The sequence below is a fragment of the Cygnus olor genome, chromosome 10 (genome assembly GCF_009769625.2).
Source record: "Cygnus olor isolate bCygOlo1 chromosome 10, bCygOlo1.pri.v2, whole genome shotgun sequence".
Lineage (NCBI taxonomy): Eukaryota > Metazoa > Chordata > Aves > Anseriformes > Anatidae > Cygnus > Cygnus olor.
The window spans coordinates 19,920,316-19,939,997 of NC_049178.1; the positions used below are offsets into that span (position 1 = coordinate 19,920,316).

The following is a 19,682-nucleotide window of genomic DNA, read 5'->3' on the forward strand; positions in this document are numbered from 1 at the left end:
TGCTTGGGAAATACCCCATCTGGGAAGCTATGCATGCTTGAATATATCTCTTACTTTCTTCCCTGCCTCCTGTCTCTGTGCTACCTAGCCTGTGCTGGCACCTCACGAGGCCTTTGCCTGTGTCCAGTGACCTGGCAGAGCTGCTGGCTGTGCGGTTCAAGAAGACAAAGTTCTCCTCAGAAGCCACTTTTTTTTTTTTTCCAATTAAACCCAGTTTTTTCCAAACATTTAAAAGGTTTGTTTGGTCCTGCCACAGACGAAGTGCCTGGTTCCCAACACTGGCTTTTTGTAATTGCCTCCTAATAATTGTCACCCCCCATGAGAGATGTCCCTGCCTGGCTTTGTTTTTGCAGCTGGCTCTGTGGCAGACTAACTCTGACAAAAAAGTTAACCTTCCTCCTTTTCTACTCCACCCTTAGTGCACTGCTGAAGTTTTTAACATAAAAGTGCCACTCTTTTGTGATTTTCCTGGATTTCCCTTGGTCTTTTAACATAATCCATTTTGATTAATACCAGTAGATTTTGTAAATTGGGGGCATATACTTTGTTGATGTTACCGTTTTCATTCAACTGAATGTAATCCAGTTGCATGTAGCAACTGCGTTATAAATCCTTCAGACTACTCTCAGCAACACCACATGTGATCTCCAGGTCTGGGGAGAGAAACAGAGGCTGAGGGCTGGCCAGAGGCAGCACGAGCCCTGCGAGGTGTTTGCTCTGCTGCAGGGTTTGTTAGGCGCTGCACTGAGTCCCGCACCCCGCACGCCTAACTGCACTCACAATTTATCTCCCGCTGTACACCGTGATACCTTTTCAAGCTCCCTGAAGTGTGCGTGTGCCTCCTTGGCGTGCTCCTAGTTGTTTTCAAGGACCTGCTTTTAAGATAAAATCACACCTGCAAAGCTCTAACCTCGACAAAAATCGTGATGAGCTTCTGCATTTTCCATTACTAAAGACTTTCCAAAAGATTTTTTGAATGATTTCTTGATAGCTGGCAATCTCCTGAATCATTTCTTATACAGAAATTGTTCTTAAAGGTGTTTTGTTCTGGTCACAACTGCCACCAAGCTTGGCTTGTCACAATTACCAGCCTATAGCTTAGAGAGCAACGGAGTCTGTAGGACTGGCCTGAGGGGCTGGCATTGCATTTCTTCTTCTGAAATGGTGGGCAGGTCGCCTCCTTTTTCTGTGCCTCTCTATTTTCCTGCCTGCCTTTGTGTCTTTTGTCTGTTCCTTTGGGGTCTGATAGTCTTTGAGCTTGAACAATGCATCTGATCGACAGCGGGCCCTGTTTTAATCCAATGATAAATAGTTAATTTTGGAGGTTTAGGTTGACAGCAAGCCACCTTGGAGTGTCACACTGTGAGACTTTGGTTTCCTTCTATAATCAGATAAGGAACAGATATTTCCTGTAAATCCTCCCCTAGTGTTCAAGTCATACCATTAGAGCATTAAGTCAGATACATGACACCCAATTTCAGAGTAATTCCTAAGGAAAAAGCACATTATATTTTTTTAATGGGCTTCCCAGGACTTATTTTGTTTCTTCCTGATGAATATGAATTCCAGCAAGTTCATCTGAATTCTGACCTTCAAATACACAAATGCTTTTTTAGAGCAAGAGTGTGGTCTTTAAAATTATTCAGTCTGTGTGAATGTCTTCCTCTCATCCCTAAAAAACCCGTTAGAGTACAAGAATAGAACTGTTGTGTGTGTTCCTAAAATTCATCTGTGTTCTTACGCTGAACTACCTGCGTCTTGTAGAAATACTGTTCTTGTCAGCCTGTCCACTACTGACCTTTTCTTTCCAAATGGCTTTATTTGGATCGTATGCTGCATACAATATAGTCACTTCTCCTCATTTTCTTTTCTTCTGATTGCCAAGTAACGCCAAGCAGATCGGAGAAACTCCTTGTAACGTATTGTGTGGTTTGCTATAACAGTCTTTCACAAGCACCTTGGTTGAATAAATATCCATTGAATAACTGGAGAAGATATTTGTATTTTTTTTATTTTGATTTATGTTCTATCCTCCTATCTCTGCATCTTCAAGAGTAATTGCCAGTTTTCACCTCCTACAGAGAAAATATAATAGAGCTGAAGAATAAGTAAAATGTGCTCTGTTTCATTCTATTCTGTTTGCAAGGGAGCCTTTATATGCATACACTAATAATTTGCAAACTGAAAATCATAACCTCATTCTCAGCTGGACTTGCAGTAAAAAGCTACTCACATGCTTCCTGGGTTTCATTTCCTCGTGAAGCTTGCCAACTGGAGACCTGTACATATGGCCCATTCCGCTTCATGATATCAGTCAGTCCAACTGCGGTGTAGTAAAGGTATCCCAAATGAATATGAAGGTTGGAGCCAGTATGTTCCCTATTATAGACATCGTATTCCCATGCACCGCTGATCTGATAGCAGCCAGAGTGTATGTCATGCATTTTAATGATGCTGTCAGTACAGTGTCTCTCGGAGGATTACCGCGCGGTCTTCCTGTGATGGGTGGCGAGTCCTTTCTGTCGTCTGATACAGGATGCTGTTAGGGGTGACTGCAGCGTGAAATATCTCTGCGTGCTGGCAAAATACTGCATTATATTTGAAAACACTTTTGAAGCTGCGGCTGTCATTGCTCTTCGGGGACCTTTTCTTAATCTGAACAATAATAAGGTCAGTTTGGTGCAGCACGATTTTTCCATCAATTAGTTCAGTCATACTTTTAACAAGCCATATATAATCACGCATGTTTAACCTGCAGGTTACGTGGCCTTGCTTGTTCTGTGACCTACAGATCACAGAGCTGCTAATCTATTATTTTGTAAGCGAAAAATATAATAGAGATTTTGAGTGGAATTATCCTGGCTGTCACACATTCAGGCCGCTACTTTAGCTACTAACTGAACCACAGAAAATGGACTTTTCACCTATGTGAGCCACCATGCTTTGGTCTTCTCCTGTCCCTCTTGACAGGTCTTCTTCCTGACCCCTTGAGAAAATGAAACCAGAAGTACACTTAGCTTGTGAGTGCTCTTGGGCCTTGCCTTTCCACAGTAGCACAAACCAAGCTCCTTGTGACCTTGTACTCTGCTCACAACAGGTTTGTCCTCGACTTTCTCCCTTCCTGTAGTCATGAACACTGGGAGATCTCACTGCATGCTCTGGGTGTCTCACTTGCTACAGTCATCTGCGGTGAACAAGTCAGGCAAGCTGCCCTCTCCTTGCCTCCCGTGTCTGTGGGGAGACATAGACTTAGGGGTTTGAGGTGGACAAATTCTGCCTCAAACACCTACTGGTGTGCTGCTTATTCCCTTCAGTATTCAGATGGGTGGTAGAAGGTGTCACTCAAGTTGCTTCTTCAGAGAAAGCCTCCTTAAAAAGGCCCTTTCCCAGAAATTGAAGCTTTTTTGCATATTTGTATACCTATGTCTTATGTACTAGGAGATCTGGAAAGGGACCCCTTTCAACAGAAAATACCTTTTCAAAATTTACGTGACAGAAATTCTATTTCCCTGGATAACATGAAGTTTTAGACTATTTTGAAAGCAAACTAAGCAGTCAGTAGGGGCAAAAAAATGATCCAGAAGCAGATTTCCAGAAGCAGATTAATCCAAAAGTGCCTAATTTGATACCCTCAGTGTAGATTGAAGGAATGCTTCACTTTCTGCTAAGCATTGCAGTGCAAATACTAATGTAACTATTACACTGTTATGCTAGTAAGGTAAATGAACCTGTATAGGTAGATCAGTAAATGTACCGCGGTGGGGTGAGAATCTGCAGTGCAAATTTTGCAGGTTCTTCTGCATTTGAGCCTAGTTCAGTTATCTGTAGCACCACGATACACCAGGATTTGGCTTGCAACAGTGAGATGTAAGAGCTGTGATGTGGGGGAAAAAATTCACATCCTAGGAAGTATTTTCAAAGTTATTGGGGCATTTGGTTTGGATTTATAAATTATTTTAGAGGAAAAAAAGTGTTACGCAATTATCACCTGAAAATAACAAGTTTTCTCATAACAAAAATCTAATTTAGAGAGAACTGAGGCAATGGCTTCTAGTAATTTTTCTGGCACCATTTTTATCTTTATTGAGAAAATAATAAAAATTCAGCCATTTGGACTACCAAAGTGTCCCCTTTTTTTTCTTCTTTTTTTTTTTTTTTTTTTTGCCATTTGGGCTACCAATTTTTTTTTCTTTTTTCTTTTTTTTTTCCAATGTACAAATGTGCATTTGTAGTTCTCATCAGTGCATGCCTTAACTATCCTAGGAAGAATTCATTATTTCTGTTGGCACAGCATGGTGTACTTTCTTTCCCCTCCCATTTAAAATAAGTTTCATGTTATTTGCAGGATGAAGTTTGAAAGACTTTAATCATACAATGAAACAGAAAGTGTCATAAGCCAGAAGGCAAAGAATCTCAACTCTCACAAACTGATGCTGAAAGTTACTTTGAGTGGTTGAGGTTGGTCATGATGCTGTGAGTGCTTGCACTGAGGCCAGGTTACTGTCACGTCACTGCCTGATTTGACGCTGATGAAGTGTTAAATTATCTGTCTGAGATGTAACCTTCAGATTAGGGACATTTAAGCAAAACTGTCCCACCGACTCAGCTACATCTCAAAATCCCTTCAGTCATTATAGCAGGGCTGAAACTGAGACTTAATTCAAGGCTACTGGGTGCATGCAGGCAGGTACACCTAACCTACTTGATGCTTCACGTAACCCCAAATCAGCAAAACACAGATCCAGAATGAGTAATAAAACCTATGCTCAACACAGGCACTAATACAAGAAGAAATAAATATAATTACAAGGTCAATGTAGCTAAATTGGTATCCTCACTGTATTATAAGAAAGTAATGAGAACCACCTTCAGTTTCAAACAGAAGTCAATAGAAAATCAACAAACTGCTACTGCAGACATCCTTTTTCTAGCAGGAACCAGGGACAACATGCAGATGCTCTAGGATAACACAAGTACACACACAGAGGCATGCACAATCTTTAAGAAAAGGACAAACAAATTCCAGTAAGCAGCAAAAACACCCACTGCTGTTATTTTATGAATTTATGGTAAATTTGCCTTCTGCATGTTGGTGAAATAATGAAAAAATCCCAGGATTTTGAAGGCGTAAAATTGCAGGCAATTTGTGTTTATAGCTGTAGACGGCCACACAAGTGAAACTAAATTGAGTGCCGGATGGAGCTAAGGGAGAGGGAATCAGAAATGCAAGAGAAAGATAAGGTTGTAGAAATTTCTCTCTCCAAAGCTAATCAGAACTAAATATCCTATTGCCAGCAGCATGGTGAACGTTTCAGATAACAGATAATGATGGAAATTATGTAGGATAATTATGTCGCAAAGAACAGCAAAGGTTGTACATGCTGACTTATAGAATTGTCACCTACGTCCTCCCTTTGTCACCCCAGAGTGGGGTACCCACTGCCCCATGTCGTGCACAATGTTACCCTATTGGGAAAAAAATGGCTTGGTGATTAACTGCGTGTAATACCTAACATCTAACATAGTATTCAAAATGTAATCGTTCTAATTTGCAATTGTAAATCTCCTGTTATCAATTAATTTACATTGTACAAGTAACCATCTGATTATCTTTGTGCGTTGTTGTATTTACACTGCAATTTAATTGTAAGTAATTAGCATGTAATTGCATATAGTTATTTATACCTTGTAAAGAAAGTGATGTATTTGTATGTAGTAAAAATAATTGCAGTTGGGGGCATTTTCTGCAAAGCTTTTGACTTTTCTTCCTTTTCAATGTGTCTCACAGTTTCTATGGCCAAAATTTCACTTGTCTAGACAAAGTTGGGTGGGTTAGGTTAGCTATCTGCAAGCCGAGGCATGCAGAATTGCATTTGGCTTTTGGCCTGTATTCATTTTCCATTTTAAAATATTTTCCCTATCTCCCAGTACTAACTTGCTCCTCCTCCTTAAAAAGGGAACTTGTAATAGGAAAGAGTGTGTTGCGTCTGTCAAACAGAAATCCCGTGAGGAAGCAGTGAGACAGTGACCTCCGTTCCTGGCATGGATGAATGCTTTCCATGGAGCAGCTATAACAAAAAATATTACCCTATTACAGTAATACCTACTAAAGGTATACTTTATGAATGGCATGAAGGGCAATGGAGGCTTTCACGTCCAGTACTTGTGATGGTAATTTTATTCCCCTTGCTGCTTTCCTCGCTCCTCCATCACCCCACTGATGGTCACTCTGATGTCAGACTTCAAGGCCACGGCCTGTTCCTGCCGTCGGATCCCCCAGCCTACAGTACTCGTCCTTTGAAAGAAATATACTGTTTTCTAAGAATTACTGTAACAGAGGATCTCTGTTACAGGGGCCTTTGTCCGCCTGGCATGTAATGGAAGGGAAACCTTGGGTCTAAGAGCTCTGGGACGAGTCTGTTCTTCATTATGCATCCTGCAAGGTGCCTTGGGGGACAAAGGAGATGTCCGACGCTGCTGGGGCAGCCCCGTGCTGCTGCTCACTCCAGACCTGCACATCAGCATTCACGTTTCTCTATTCTGAAGATGTGTCAGATATTTAGGATTCACAAAGCACCTTTGAGTGGCACGAAGGACGGTGTTATCTCGTGGGATGGTCTATCTGCTCTTGGGCAGGAGCTGCTGGGTGCCTTGGTAATGACGGGCTTTTCTCTGCCCGGCTGGTCAGACCCCTGACTTTCATAAAGGATCTTAGGTATGCTCAAGGGACAGTATCTTTTCACTACTCAGTGCTGCTTCTGCATTTAACAAAATAGCTCCCAGCCGTGTCGCTGTCAGATTTACACCATCTGGCAACATTATGCGATAGCAATCATCTCACTGCTGGGGCTGGCAGAGGAGATCCGAGAGGTGCCTCTCCTGCACTGCTGAAGCAAATGGTAGATGGCATTAAAGCCACGTTTAAACTCCAGTTTTCTTCCTCGGGTACATTCTCCCCACCCCAGCACTTCCCCACAGCTCCAGTGGCAGGACTAATGCCTGTTAACGACAGCAGGCTGTGTGCCCACCCCTCCTCTTGCCCAGGAGCTGGCCTTGCTGTGCCCAGCTGGGTGCCACTGGGGGATGAGGGCACACCTGAAGGGAAAGGGAGGAGACTGAGATCCTCAGGAGCTTATTAAAGAAGGTGGCACGCAGAGGGTAGCTGGCTCTGCCTTGGAGGACAGAGTGGGCTGCTGGTGCCACGCTGAAGAGCAAAGCAGGTGGGGGCTTCCCAGGCCCCATCCCTGGTGAGTTGGCCCTTGGGGTGATGCTGCAGGTCTGGCTGCCGTGCCTGGGGTGACAGCAAAACCTTGTGGGAGCTGCTGAGCATGGTGGAGTAAGGCTTTTGATTGGGGGTAGTGTCAGTCTTTCTAAGGATTATTGTATGGGATTGGGTATGTGGCTTTGCTCAGAAAGCAGGGTTTGGCCTGTGTTTAGTTATTCCTCTGTTGACTCTTCTTCTCAGAGCTTTCCTGTATTTATTTTCTTTACCCTGGTATATCTTATGCAACTCCCCTTGTAAAACTAATGCTATTATGTAGATAATGTTTCGGCTTCTAGAAGATGTGAGCACATGCTTGGACTTAATTACTTGACTTGCTGCTTAGTGTCCTGCAAATATGATTCCTTCATTCTTATATAGCAAGTGTAAGCCCTGATAGGTGTGCTGTAGGGCTGATGTGAAGACAAGCATTAACAAATACCAGGTGCTGAGAGGTCTCCAGGTGTGTTGGCAGTAGTAGTTACCGTTATGTCAGCTGGAGAAGTCTTGTAGCTACTGAGACTCCTATGAAACATCTTGTGTGCTGTTGACCTCTGGAAGGTGGTCTGTAGTATCTACTGTTTTTCTCATGGATCTAAATAAGGATTAATAGAATTAATTTATATTTGGAAACATCTAGGAGCTGGGCTTGCACTGACTCATTTGGTTTGGCTTTAACAGTGTACTGGATACTAATTTGCATGATCACATTGCAAGCCGTATACAATGTGTAGCAGTCAATTAAGGTCTAAAGCTGCTCAAAACCTCAGAGAAAGGTTCAGTTGATTCCTGCTCAAACTATGTAAAAGTACTGTGAGATAACTGCTTTCTGTACTTGAGCTGTAGTAGATAGTTACTCTGTGCAGCATAGTTTTGTGTTCTTCATCGGATCTTTTTCTCTGGAGATTTCTGCATTGTTCCTATCTCTTTCCTTCATTTTCTCTGCTTGTTCACCCCTCCAATGATGTTCTTATATCTATATATTTTTAAAGATTTTAAGTCTCTGAAAGGAATACTGAAAAAGAATAGGAATAGCTTATCTCATAAATCTGCTAGATACGCAGAAAAATAAAATTAATTGAAAACATATATCTATCTTGAAGTGGCAGCATCCTTTACGTATTTAGCTAATTCCTTTGTGACTTGATCAGTGTCTCAGAGCTATGGGGATGAATGACCAGGAGTTGTTGCCAAAAAGCAGAAAAAAAGCTATGCTCATAGCTCCTACTTGAGAGTCCAATGCTAATCATAAACTGTTTAGCCTTTGAAGATTATCTGTACAGCATTACAGATATCACTTAGTCTAAAGTTCATGTTTTCAGTGCTAATATACACATGAGTAAATAACACAAGTTATGGCTTCTGTAGGGGGGAGAATTGGTTTTGGTCATCAAAATTTGCATAAAATAACTAAGGAAGCTGGGTGAAACTCAGGCAGCTGTGGTGTATAATTTCCAGTAGCATATACGTGGCTTAGTCCCCCAGCAGCTTTACTCCCTTGGAAATACTAGTTAAGGCATAGGGTTTGGTGTACTAGTAAGTTTATGACCTGTATAAAAATATCAAGTCAAATGGCTGCCTACTAAATTATTCAGCTTATTGATAGAATAATGACTTTGAAGATGGAGATGTTGGACTTAACTCTTTCAAGAAGAGCAGGGAGGGGAGCTGAATCACTGCACTTGATTCCAGCTAGATCACAGCAAGATCTCTAGTACTACTTGCCACCTTTGAGCAGCAAATTCAAGTAGAATTAAAAGTTAGAGATGGGGTTGGTTTTGAAATTGATGTGAAATTTAAATTAGACACACTTTTTTGGTAGAACTGCCTAGAAAAACAAATCCAGATAAATGGTCTTAGTTGCTGAATTTCTCAACTTTTTTATAAAAAAAAAAGTAACCTCATTTCCCCCCCCCCCCCCAAAAAAAAAAAAAACTAGAACTTCTATTAAAAATCCAATACTCCTTAAAATGATGGTAGAAAAATATAGAGTAGCCTTAGTTTAACTTCTCCCAAATGTTTGCTAGCCTACTTCATTGCAGAGAAAAGGCTAGAGTCTGATTCAAGTAGATGCAGTGATGGTGTTGTTACTTGTTTACCTCAGAGCTGTGCTTAACCCAAGGCTTTAGATAAGTATGTTGTTTAAAAGATAACTATAATGCATACACAAAAGAATTAAAACATCTGTTTTATTAAGTCTTTGATTTCTGAAAGTTTCAAGTGTGCAAGAACTTGTCTTGACAGGGCTACATTTCTTAGAATATTTAATGTGGGATACAAAAATATATCCAAAATATATTTATACCATTTTACAAGATATACAAAATAGATTTATACCATCCTATGGAGTCTGAACTTTTATGAAGAATAATATTTATTTGCAAGATTCTATAACATACATGCATATGTAGATTACTTGTACATTATGTATACACCTTGAATGTCAACATATTTGATTTTATCTACTATGGACATATCTGCTTATTTTCAGATTTTTCTATGTTATGGGAAAGTTGATGCTCTCCTTTTTCTCTTCAGAACATATTTTCGCATCAGTTGTGGTGCAGCAGCCACAACAAATCTGTTTTACTAATAATACGTGTTTGGTGAAACAATGTAATGAGCCAACTAGCTGTTCTGCTGGTGGAGGCTGCAGTTGGGGAAGTGGAGCTGCTGGGAGAAGCCCAAATCCTGCTCTGAATGGTCCTGGTTTCCCCCAGCCCTGGCCAGGAGCTGCTTTGCCCATCTTACTGGGTGGCAGCTGTAGGAGCCATGTGCTGCTCACTGCTGCCTGCACCGCTGGTGTGCTGGGGTACAGGGTGTGATGTGCAAAAGTTCCTTCATCTTAGAATCATAGAATGGCCTGGGTTGAAAAGGACCTTAAAGATCATCTAGTTTCAACCCCCTGCTCTGGGCAGGGTTGCCAACCACTAGAGCAGGCTGCCCAGAGCTGCGTCCAGCCTGGCGCCTTGAATGCCTCCAGGGATGGGGCAACCTGTTCCAGTGCCTCACCACCCGCTGAGTGAAAGATTTTCTCCTAATTTCTAACCTAAATCTCCCCTGTCTTAGTTTAAAACCATTCCCCCCTGTCCTATCACTATCAACACACAAACAGGTGTTCCCCCTTCTGTTTATACACTCCCTTCAAGTACTGGAAGGCTGCAATGAGGTCTCCCCAGAGCCTTCTCTTCTCCAAGCTAAACAAGCCCAGTTCCCTCAACCTTTCTTCATAGGAGAGGTGCTCCAGCCCTCTGATTATCATTGGTGGAGCCTCTGCTGGCTGCCTAAGCCTCAGGGCTTGTATTTGGGGTGTCACACTGCAGTGCCTTTCTTCCAGGCCTGGCAGGGAGTTGCTCCAGCAGTCTATTTCCTGCTCACACTCCCTGATAGCCCTTAACCTCTCCACCTCCTCCTTGAACTCTGTCATCAGGCTGACCAGGTCATCCACCTGCTCACACCTTGCACACATGGTGCCTCTGCCACCCTCAGAGGGCAGCGACAGGCTCAGGCACTCCCTGTGACCAGAAACCTGAACTGCTGCATTTTTGAGAGGGCAGTCAATCTGGGTCACCACAGACTTTCTAGAAAGAGCTTTCTGCCTAGTGGAGACCATGGTGGTTTGTCTATAGATAGACAGCTGGTAGATGAGCTGTTCTGAGTGGGGAGGGAAGCTCTGCCCTGCCTGAGGGCAAACTGCTGTTTGCCTGCTCTGGTCACAGCACTCCCCAGGGGCTGCCTTTGAGCGGCTGGGGAGGGGATGCTGATGGCTCTGCCTGTGGCTCCTCAACCTCCCTCACGAGGGCTGCCGGGGCCTGGCGGCTCCCTCAGCTGCTTTGAGTGGCCTCCATGCTGCAAAAAAAAAGCCCTGCCTGCCTTGATCCCCTGCTCTGCTGCAGCATGCGTCTGCCCCGGAGCAGATCGCCTTGGTGAGAATGTTTCAAGCTCTGTACCAACTAACTGGAGAACAACTGTACAGGTTTCAAAAACAGCAAAGCTTGTTTGTTGTTTCTTCTGAGCTCATCCATCTTGGTGTAGTGGCACTTCTGCTAATGTGAGCCCTGCTGTGGTGATGTTTCCACTCATCTATGGGAGGCAGTGGCTTCCTTCTGCTTCGTAGTGAGAAAGAATTTGCAAGCTTGTACTTTTTCCTCTAAAACATTGTTATTTTTAAAGTTTGGTTGTTTTGAATTTGATCCAAACCTCCTTTTTTAATTTACTTTTTGAGGTCCTGGATGCTTTGCCCTTACCAGTAGTGCTGTGCTGTAATTCTCCTATGGCCACACAGAGAACATGAGATCAGCGGGATCAAAGTCAGATCCAGCGCTGCTTTACTCTGCTCAGGGTCAGCCTCACTCTTCTAGGTGTTCTGCCTACACAGTTGAAATTCTGAGTGTTTGGCTGAGTCTTTTATCCTGGTTCACACATTTACTGTTGCCACGTTTCAGTTGTGACCTTCACGAACAGGATTTTGTCTTCTCCGTTGGGGTTATTCGTGATCCTCGAGCAGGTCTGGCTGTGGCTTCCAGCTGCACCTCTTTGATCTCCCTCCTCTACCCTGTGGGCTGCATCAGCTTAAGAGACTGTCACCCCATCAAAACAAGCTGCCGGGAGCATTAGCCTTTGAAAAGCATGTCACTGTTAATGTGCTCTTACTGAAGTACGGCCTTAGCTCTTGCTTGAGTTTTAGTGTCAGGTGCCAAAGGATCAAGGCAGAAGTACCTGTTACTAAGGACAGAAGAGAACTTTACAGCAATGAAAAATGCTGTGCTTTATATTTGCTGCCATTTAAAATGGTGGTGTTACCAAAATGACTGAGGAACTTTTCAGCCTTTTTTCAATTTGTGTCAGCTTTGGTGCCCATGGAAGGAGGTGATTGCTTGGCTTACATGAGGTGGACCATTGAGTCCATAAGCAAAAGACTTCTTGTTCAAAAACAAATTAAAAAATAAAAATTGTATATACAAACATAATGTGAAGGCGTGACCACACTTCACTTGATCACCAAGGACACAATCTTCTCCTCACATGCTAGTTTTTATAGCTAAATTCATTAATAATCATAGATTACCCACTGTGTAGGGTAAGTGCTGTTTTCCTGTTTCGTACATCTATTAATGTGGTCAAGTTAATTGTCTGATTAAGCTGAACAGGGCTCAGTAATGGAGAGGTCGTTATGGCAAAATAGGGGAATCAGAATTAGGAGGAAATTGGTGAACTGGTAAGTTTACAGCAGCAGAATACAATGCTTGGAAGGAGAGCAATTTATAGATATATTAAAATAAAAAAGGAAGGGATCTTAGGCAAATCCTAAGCTTATTATATTTCCTTTTTTCTAATTTCCCCCGAACATAATACTGTTTATTCATGATACTGCTGCAATAATTGAACCAGTGGAAGGAGAGGAAGAAAGCTACCCATATAAATTACTACTTGAGACCTGGTCTGTTTTGACAGATGTCAAGTCTGGGTAGCTTAGCTTGCTCTACTGTTTGTATGAGAAGGGCTTGGTATCACTAGGATGCAGACTAATAGCTTTCTGTGCTTCTGAATGTAGATAGATTACATTGCAACAGATTTTTTTCCCCCTAGTCATAACCTAGTGACTCTGAGAGAATTAATTGATAAAATATTCCCTAGTTCTTTCGCATGGTGTTGCTGCAGGAGTGGGAATTTAAAAGGGAAGAGGTAGCCTGCCTGCTGGAGGGAAAAATTGTCATGGTCCCTTATGGTTTCTGTTTAGATTTGAGAAATCAAGTTATAAAATTAATTTAAAGGAAGTGATTTACTACTGTATGTTAAGCTTTTCTCTGATTTTTACAATTAGTATTTAGTGTGCTTGCTGCAAGTAATACATCTATGAGGCTTTCACGTACATCTCTTGCTCCAAAGTATTTCGGTCTTGCTTATTTTTTGGGACTTGCCTATTTGTATACCTTCCCCCCCCCAAAAAAAAAAAAGATGCAAGGTGTGCATTAAACATAAATTTTCTCCACCTCTGTGGAGTTTTAACTGTGTATGGCTTTCAGTTGTCACAGGTGGGGGACAATCTGATCTCTGTCCTGTGTTTGGCATGTACTCGCTGAGCTCATTTCAGACCTGGAGGTTTTTGTTCAGTTACTTTCACCGCTGTGTTTTTTCCTGCTGTTAGGTTTTTAGTTCATACTTGACTGTATTTGCTGTCTTCTGTTGCTTTATTATAAGAGAATGGAAGCTAAGCACCAGGAGATGTGTATTTTATGTGGTTCGTGTGGATATGTTTAACTGCAGAGTCCTGTGCAGGCTCCATGTATCTGTGCACTGTGACCTCATTATGTAACTTGGCAATTTGTATAAGAAAGCAACTTAGAAAGCAAAAGACCTTGTTTTGGAGAACGTGGTGTTGACGGAGTATGTAGGCGATCTGAAATGTCTTCTGGTTTGCAAGGATGAGGAACAAATTTAAAAAGGAAAACAAACAATTTAATGGTGATGGAGCTGTAGCTCCAGCAAGGATAGACTGTGGGCGTGCATCCATTTTGTCTTGTTGCAGAAGATTATTCCTCAACACACAAGGTCATAAAATCTCACACTGCTGAATATTGGAAGATAATCTTGCAAAAAGTTTAAAATATTTTACTAGCAGTAAATATTTAAGGCCTTCATTTACAGCAATCAGGGGACTATGTGAATACACCCTTAGCTTGCAAATAAACACTAAATTGTCACCTCAAAAACAAAATAAAACATGCAAAGCAGAAATCAACAATCAAGGCTGCTAATTATTACAGGCTTTATAGATACTAATTACTCAGTGCATGATGCTTTTTCATCACTGACCTTTCTTGTTTGGTATTTTGTAATTGGTTAAAGTGATTAGAGATTTTTTCCTGATCAGACTGATCATCTTGGCTTCTGGCATTTCAATCCCAGTAAGAGAAGATTTAATATAACAGTGATAGGAGCAAGAAATGAAGGGGAACTAATGGTCCACTCCTTTCTCTGGTAGGAATAGCCTGTTAACTTCAGCTTGCTCTTTCACGCAAGGAATCACTCAGATATGACATTGAACAATGTCCTTTCTGCCTTGTCCTTCAGCTATGTGGGTGTTTGCACAGGTGCAGCTGCACAAGTCACCAAGTGGAAATTGGAAAAGCACAGAAATGCAGAAGCATCAGAAGCTCCCATCTGTGTTTGTAAAGCTGTGGTGGACTGGCATTGGTGTTTCAGAAACTGTTGATTTAAGTCTGGGGCAGAGCTGATCTTTGAAGTGACCAAGGAGTGACGTGGTGTGGAGAGCTCAGCCTGTCTCCATTCCCTGGGGAGAAACATCAGGGTGAAGGCTTAAACTTGGACCTCATACAGCATTAGAGCTACTGCATGGGCTCTTAACGTCTCATTAAAAATTAAGACTATAAACTTGCAGTTTACAATGATGGTGAATAAAGCATGGTTGTCAGCAAAGAGTTGGTACAACCCATCCCCTTCTGGTGCTTGGAAAACAAGTTGTAGAGGACTGCGGAGGCAAAGCTACACCTCTTGGTAATGAGGAACCATATGCAAAAGAACTAACTATTCACACTGAATTTTCCCTTTGTCATCAGAGCCTGATGTGTTCTGTTAGTAACCTTCACTAAGTGACTCGGTTGATGCACTGTACGCAAATGAGCAAAGGATCTCTTAATCAGCAGTTCAGACAATAATGAAATGCACGAGGTTGTTTTGCACTTTGCATTTAAAGTAGAAAGTTGATGAACGCATCATCCTCTCTAAATGCAGTCTCCTGTAGTTATCCAGGGCTTTTTACTGATATATGGACTACCCACTTGCATCTCTATGTGACTTTGAAAGAGTATTTTTACATATGTGGGCCTCTTCCCTGTGTGAGGTCAGTAAGCTGTGTGTCTTGATACCATTCTGATGGAGCAGGGAAGGCTGTTTTAAGTAACAGGCAATCCTAAGGGTTATGCAGCTTAGGAGCTCAATTTATGAACCAGCTGGTGAATCATTTTGAGATTTCTTTGACAATCTATGAAGAATTCTGCTGTCTAAAGATTATTTTGTTATCAATATGCAGTCATGCAGGTCATGTTCTTTTCATTTGTGAAGCAAATGGCATCAAACAAATTGCCTTATAAAGTCTAGAAATCCAATATAAATGTGTAATGCTCTTCTCCACTTGATGAGACAAGGTATTTTGCTACCTAAAAATAACACTTTGAAATATTTAATTTTCACTTTTTTCATACAATAAACTACATGAGATCTCTATTTTGATGACATTTTACTTTGAAGCTAAACCTATCAAATCCTGGGAGAGCTATGATGGTGATTAGGCTTTTTGAGTTTTTCTGCATGAGATAGATTACACTTGAAAAATGCTTTTGGCTGACTCGCTAAACAATGTTTAAATGCACAGGAAATGTTTCTGCGACAAATGAATACTGGATTTATATTTCAGCTTCAGAAAACTCTCTTCTGTTTAGCTCCTGTCATCAATCTATTGTGTTAATAACAATGTTTGAATTCGGGAACAGGAGGCAAGCCAAGGATTCAGATGTTACTGAGGAAGGGCTGCCCCTTGCAGCAGCTGCAGCTGGTGAATGAGGCTGAATCAAGCTGGGTTTCCTGGTGTGCAAGATGTGCTTCAGCAAGGAAATGATGTGGCTGATGCTTGATAGCAAGTGGTCCCACAAAGAGGTTTTTCGCCCAGTGATACAGCTAGGAAAATGGTGGCACTTCAGAGTTAATGTCCTCTTTGGTTTTGAGAGGGCAGCTGATCCAGGATTAGGGCAAAGAAGGGTGGCATGGGGTTTGCTCTGAGTGCCTTCCAGGAGCAGGAACAGGGAAAGCAATACGAACAGTTGCAGTGAACGCTTTCTTTATGAAGGTTGGTAGCACTGCTGAATGAAAGAGCAGGTTCAGAAGCACTTGGTTGTTTAATAACCTGTATTAATAAGCCCGTGGGCTAGCAGGCTTGTGGTTATCACATTTCTTTAGCTTGTTGTGAAGTGAAGAATATTGTCTTTATAGTAAGAATGAAAACTTTGAAGGATGTCAAATTCATATTAGAAAACAGAAGCAAGGAAAGCTCTTAAACAGTACCTACAGGATTTGGGGTAAAGACAGATCTGCAGGCAGAGTTTCTGGAGTGCTTAATTTGAGATTGGAAGGAAGCAGAAACAGATGCAAAATCTTATAGTATCCCAATTTAAGCTTTCCTTAAAAATAGTAAATTTGGAAGATGGGAAAACAGGACAAGACTAGTCTGTTGGTTTGGCAGGCGATGCAAAACTGTGCAAGAGTAGGCTAGCTGAATCAACCCAGAATAGAACGGGACAAAAAAAAAAAAGAAAAAACACCATATAGGTTGTGTTTGAAGTGACCAAAGGAAAACTTTGGAGGCTCAGGGTCTGATGCATCAGTAATGTTCTTGCCATTGACCAGGGCTGACTGTCTCCCACAGAACTATTACCCTGTGTAGTCTTGTCTTGCCCAAGTACTCTGGGGACAGGTGCATTAGGAATGTCAGTATTTGTGTATTAAGATGATAAACCTCCAGGTGTGAAAGGCACCTCAGCTTTCTTTGGGATAGCTTCTTTCAGCTCAGTCTTGTTAGTGTGTCAGTCTAAGCGTGGAGTGTTGTGTGAGGCTGTCTGCAGGCAGCAGATGAGATCAGCTCTTCAGGCTCTCATCAGTTCTCTGTTGCCAGCTCCCAGAGAACTGTCTTTACCTGCGAAAGTAAATTTTTGGTGCAATTATGCAGTATTTCTGTGAAACGAAGTGGTGCCTCTATTCTATTCTTAAGTGATTTTTTTCCCTTGAAGTATGTGCTGCTCTTTTACAGAAAATGAGGGTAGTGTAAAGCTGAATTTCTTTTTAGGCTTTTTGGAAGTTGCAGCTTTGAGAACAACTGGAGCAGTGACTGGGGAGCCACATTAAAAGAGGGTTGTTGCTTTTTTCCTTTGGAGACAACTTCATATTTGCATTCCGATGCTTTTTTCCAAATCCTTCTGTTGACAAGGGATGCAGAAAATACTGAAGCTGTTAAATCTGGTTTCTAGCATGCTGTCTTCCATAGTGTCACCTAGGGGAGAGCGCTGCTTGTTCCCCTGGTACCTGTTTCAGTCTGTTCTTCACCTGAATTGGAAGTGTGCATTTGAATTGACTGGAAGCTATGACCAACCCTCCCCCGAGCTGTGGGAGGTTTTTTATTCAGCAAAATTGCCTGGGCACTGCTGAATGGTTGCTGGTAATGTAGTTTAAATGCTTTAGCTTTTCAAGCCTGGAAATCCAGGTTCAGTGCTGCTTGTGAGGATAAAGTACAATTAGTTTAATCAGTCTCAAATGCGTGACTACAAAGAACCATGTTCAGCTTTGTGCAATTACTGCAGGATGAAATACTTTACCGAAAGTAAAACATCCTGAATTTGCCTATTCCGTTTTTCAAGTCTACACCTCTGTGCCAATGCAAAATGTTGTAAGAAGTTGTCTACGTAAGTGTCTCTGTTGTTGGAAGCTGCAAGGTCTGAAGGCTTTGAGTGTGTACATGCTGCTGGCTTGATCAGAGGATTAGAAGATGTAATGCAGATTTTAACTGGTGTCACCTGCCTGTGCTACCTCAGATTATTTGGTATGCAATGCACTTGGTGGGCAGATCGGAGGTCCTGTCCTGCCTGAGTAACATCGCGTGTGAATGGCTTCGACCGAAGCAAGCAGCGGGAGGCTTGGTGCTCAGTGCACAGGGATTGTGGGGGAAGAGAAATGATTTTATCCAACCAGTCTCCAACATGAGCACCAAAAAAACCCTGAGCTCAATTATGCATGCAAGCATGACAGGGATTTTAAAAAACACAAATGCAGTTCTGAAGGTCGTGTGGCAGGTGTTTTGAAGGAAACCTCTTCTCTGTTTTGGCTTGGTGCCTTATGCTCACACAAGCTGAGGGGTATGCTGGAGATGGATAGGCAAGTATAGAGTGTCAGAATTTTTGAAGTAAAAACTGGAGGGTTTTTCTGGTTTTCAGCAGCAAGGGATGGATTCTTAGGTATCTGAAAATACATAGGGATGTTGGTGTCAGAGCATTTCTCGTACGAGTTGTTCTAAACCTTGCAACTGTAGTGATGAGTTGAACAGTCACAGTAAATACAGTAATATTTTGTTAGGTATGAAACCCTTCACTCTTCCTGATGTCTAATTTGCGTAGCTCCGGATGTCAAATGTTTATCCACTCCACCCGGCATTGTGCACTCTTCAGTGGGGCTCCATCTGGTGCTGCCTGCCTTGGAGCCTGTTCCCCCACAAATGTGCTTCCCCACTCCTGGTGCTGGATCCCAGGTGCTGCTTGGCAGGCCTCCGCTCTTCCCTCCAGTAAATCCCAGAGGCAGCGAGTGCTGTGCTGCATGCGGTGAGCTGGTCTGCAACTCCTTCCACTTTGTGAGCACAGCTCAAGTGTGGGCTGAAAAATGGCTCACCGGGTCCCTACTGAAAACTCCCAGTTGTCTGAGAGTGGTTTGTATTTGTTAAATGAGGCCATAATGTGCCCGTAGACTCACAGTGATAAAATTCTTCAGCGCAGTCTCCAACTGCAAAACTCATAAGGGCATGTGGCATGGAAGGTTTTTGTGTTCTCAGGGACTTTGACAGCAACTCTTATAGACTTACCAAAGGCAGGAGGGGTCCTCTGCTGGGTGTGAACCCTTCAGACGAAGGTCTCGTACAGCTGACAACCACTGAGTTGGAGAATGGGTGTCCAAACACTTGTCTTTAGGCAAAATGCCAGACTTCTTTGTCCCTCCTGTATCTGTGTTGTGTTAATAGTGTGAAAAAGCTTGTATTAGTATTCTTGCTCTGTTATGATGCTCACACAATTGTGGTTTCATAAACATCTGACTCTGCTGTATGTATTTTGTCTCATAGCCAGCTACCAAATGTGTAAACCGAAATGATAAAAATATCTATTGAAATAGTTTCCCATTGTTTTTCCACTTTTCAAATTGTTATTAGTCATTTGGATTATCTAATGGTTTTGCTTGGGACTTTGTGTGAAATGGCTGTGCTTCAGCCCTTTCTCTGGGATCTATGTTGGGTTGTCACCTTCTGATGTTGCCCTCAGCAGAAATGGGGAGCACCTGGGGGTTTCTGCCACCTGTGAGGCCAATAGCATTGTGTGGTTGGGGAAGATGGGGATTGGATTCACTGAGAGGCTTTAGCAGGCTGAAAGTGTTCTGGCTGTAGAAGACAGAGCTGAGAAGGAAGGTTCAGACAGCCCCAGGCGGAGCTACTGACCCTCGGTGTCCTGTGGGGTTCCTTTAGGGAGCGCTGGGCTGTAGGGTGCTCAGTGAGCTGTGAGGCAGAAGTGGGAACTTCCTACAGAGTACCTAACCATGTCACTGCTCTGTCCTGTGGTACCTTGAAAATAGCAAACTTAAACATCAAAGGTGGCTT

The 19,682-nt window shown here is 42.4% G+C and overlaps 1 protein-coding gene across 4 annotated transcripts in view; it reads left to right on the top strand.

Annotated features, from left to right (window-relative positions):
* Window positions 1-19,682, top strand: part of CNTN4 (contactin 4) — a 301,419-nt gene that overhangs the window by 18,589 nt on the left and 263,148 nt on the right. The window contains exon 1 of one of the 4 annotated variants that reach the window (XM_040568784.1): window positions 7,101-7,247. The exons of 2 other annotated variants lie outside the window; for them this stretch is intronic. The gene's annotated coding sequence lies outside the window, so the exon portion shown is untranslated. Of the gene's footprint in view, window positions 1-7,100; window positions 7,248-19,682 lie in introns of those variants that run through there. One more of the 4 variants, XM_040568779.1, reaches the window with a different exon arrangement.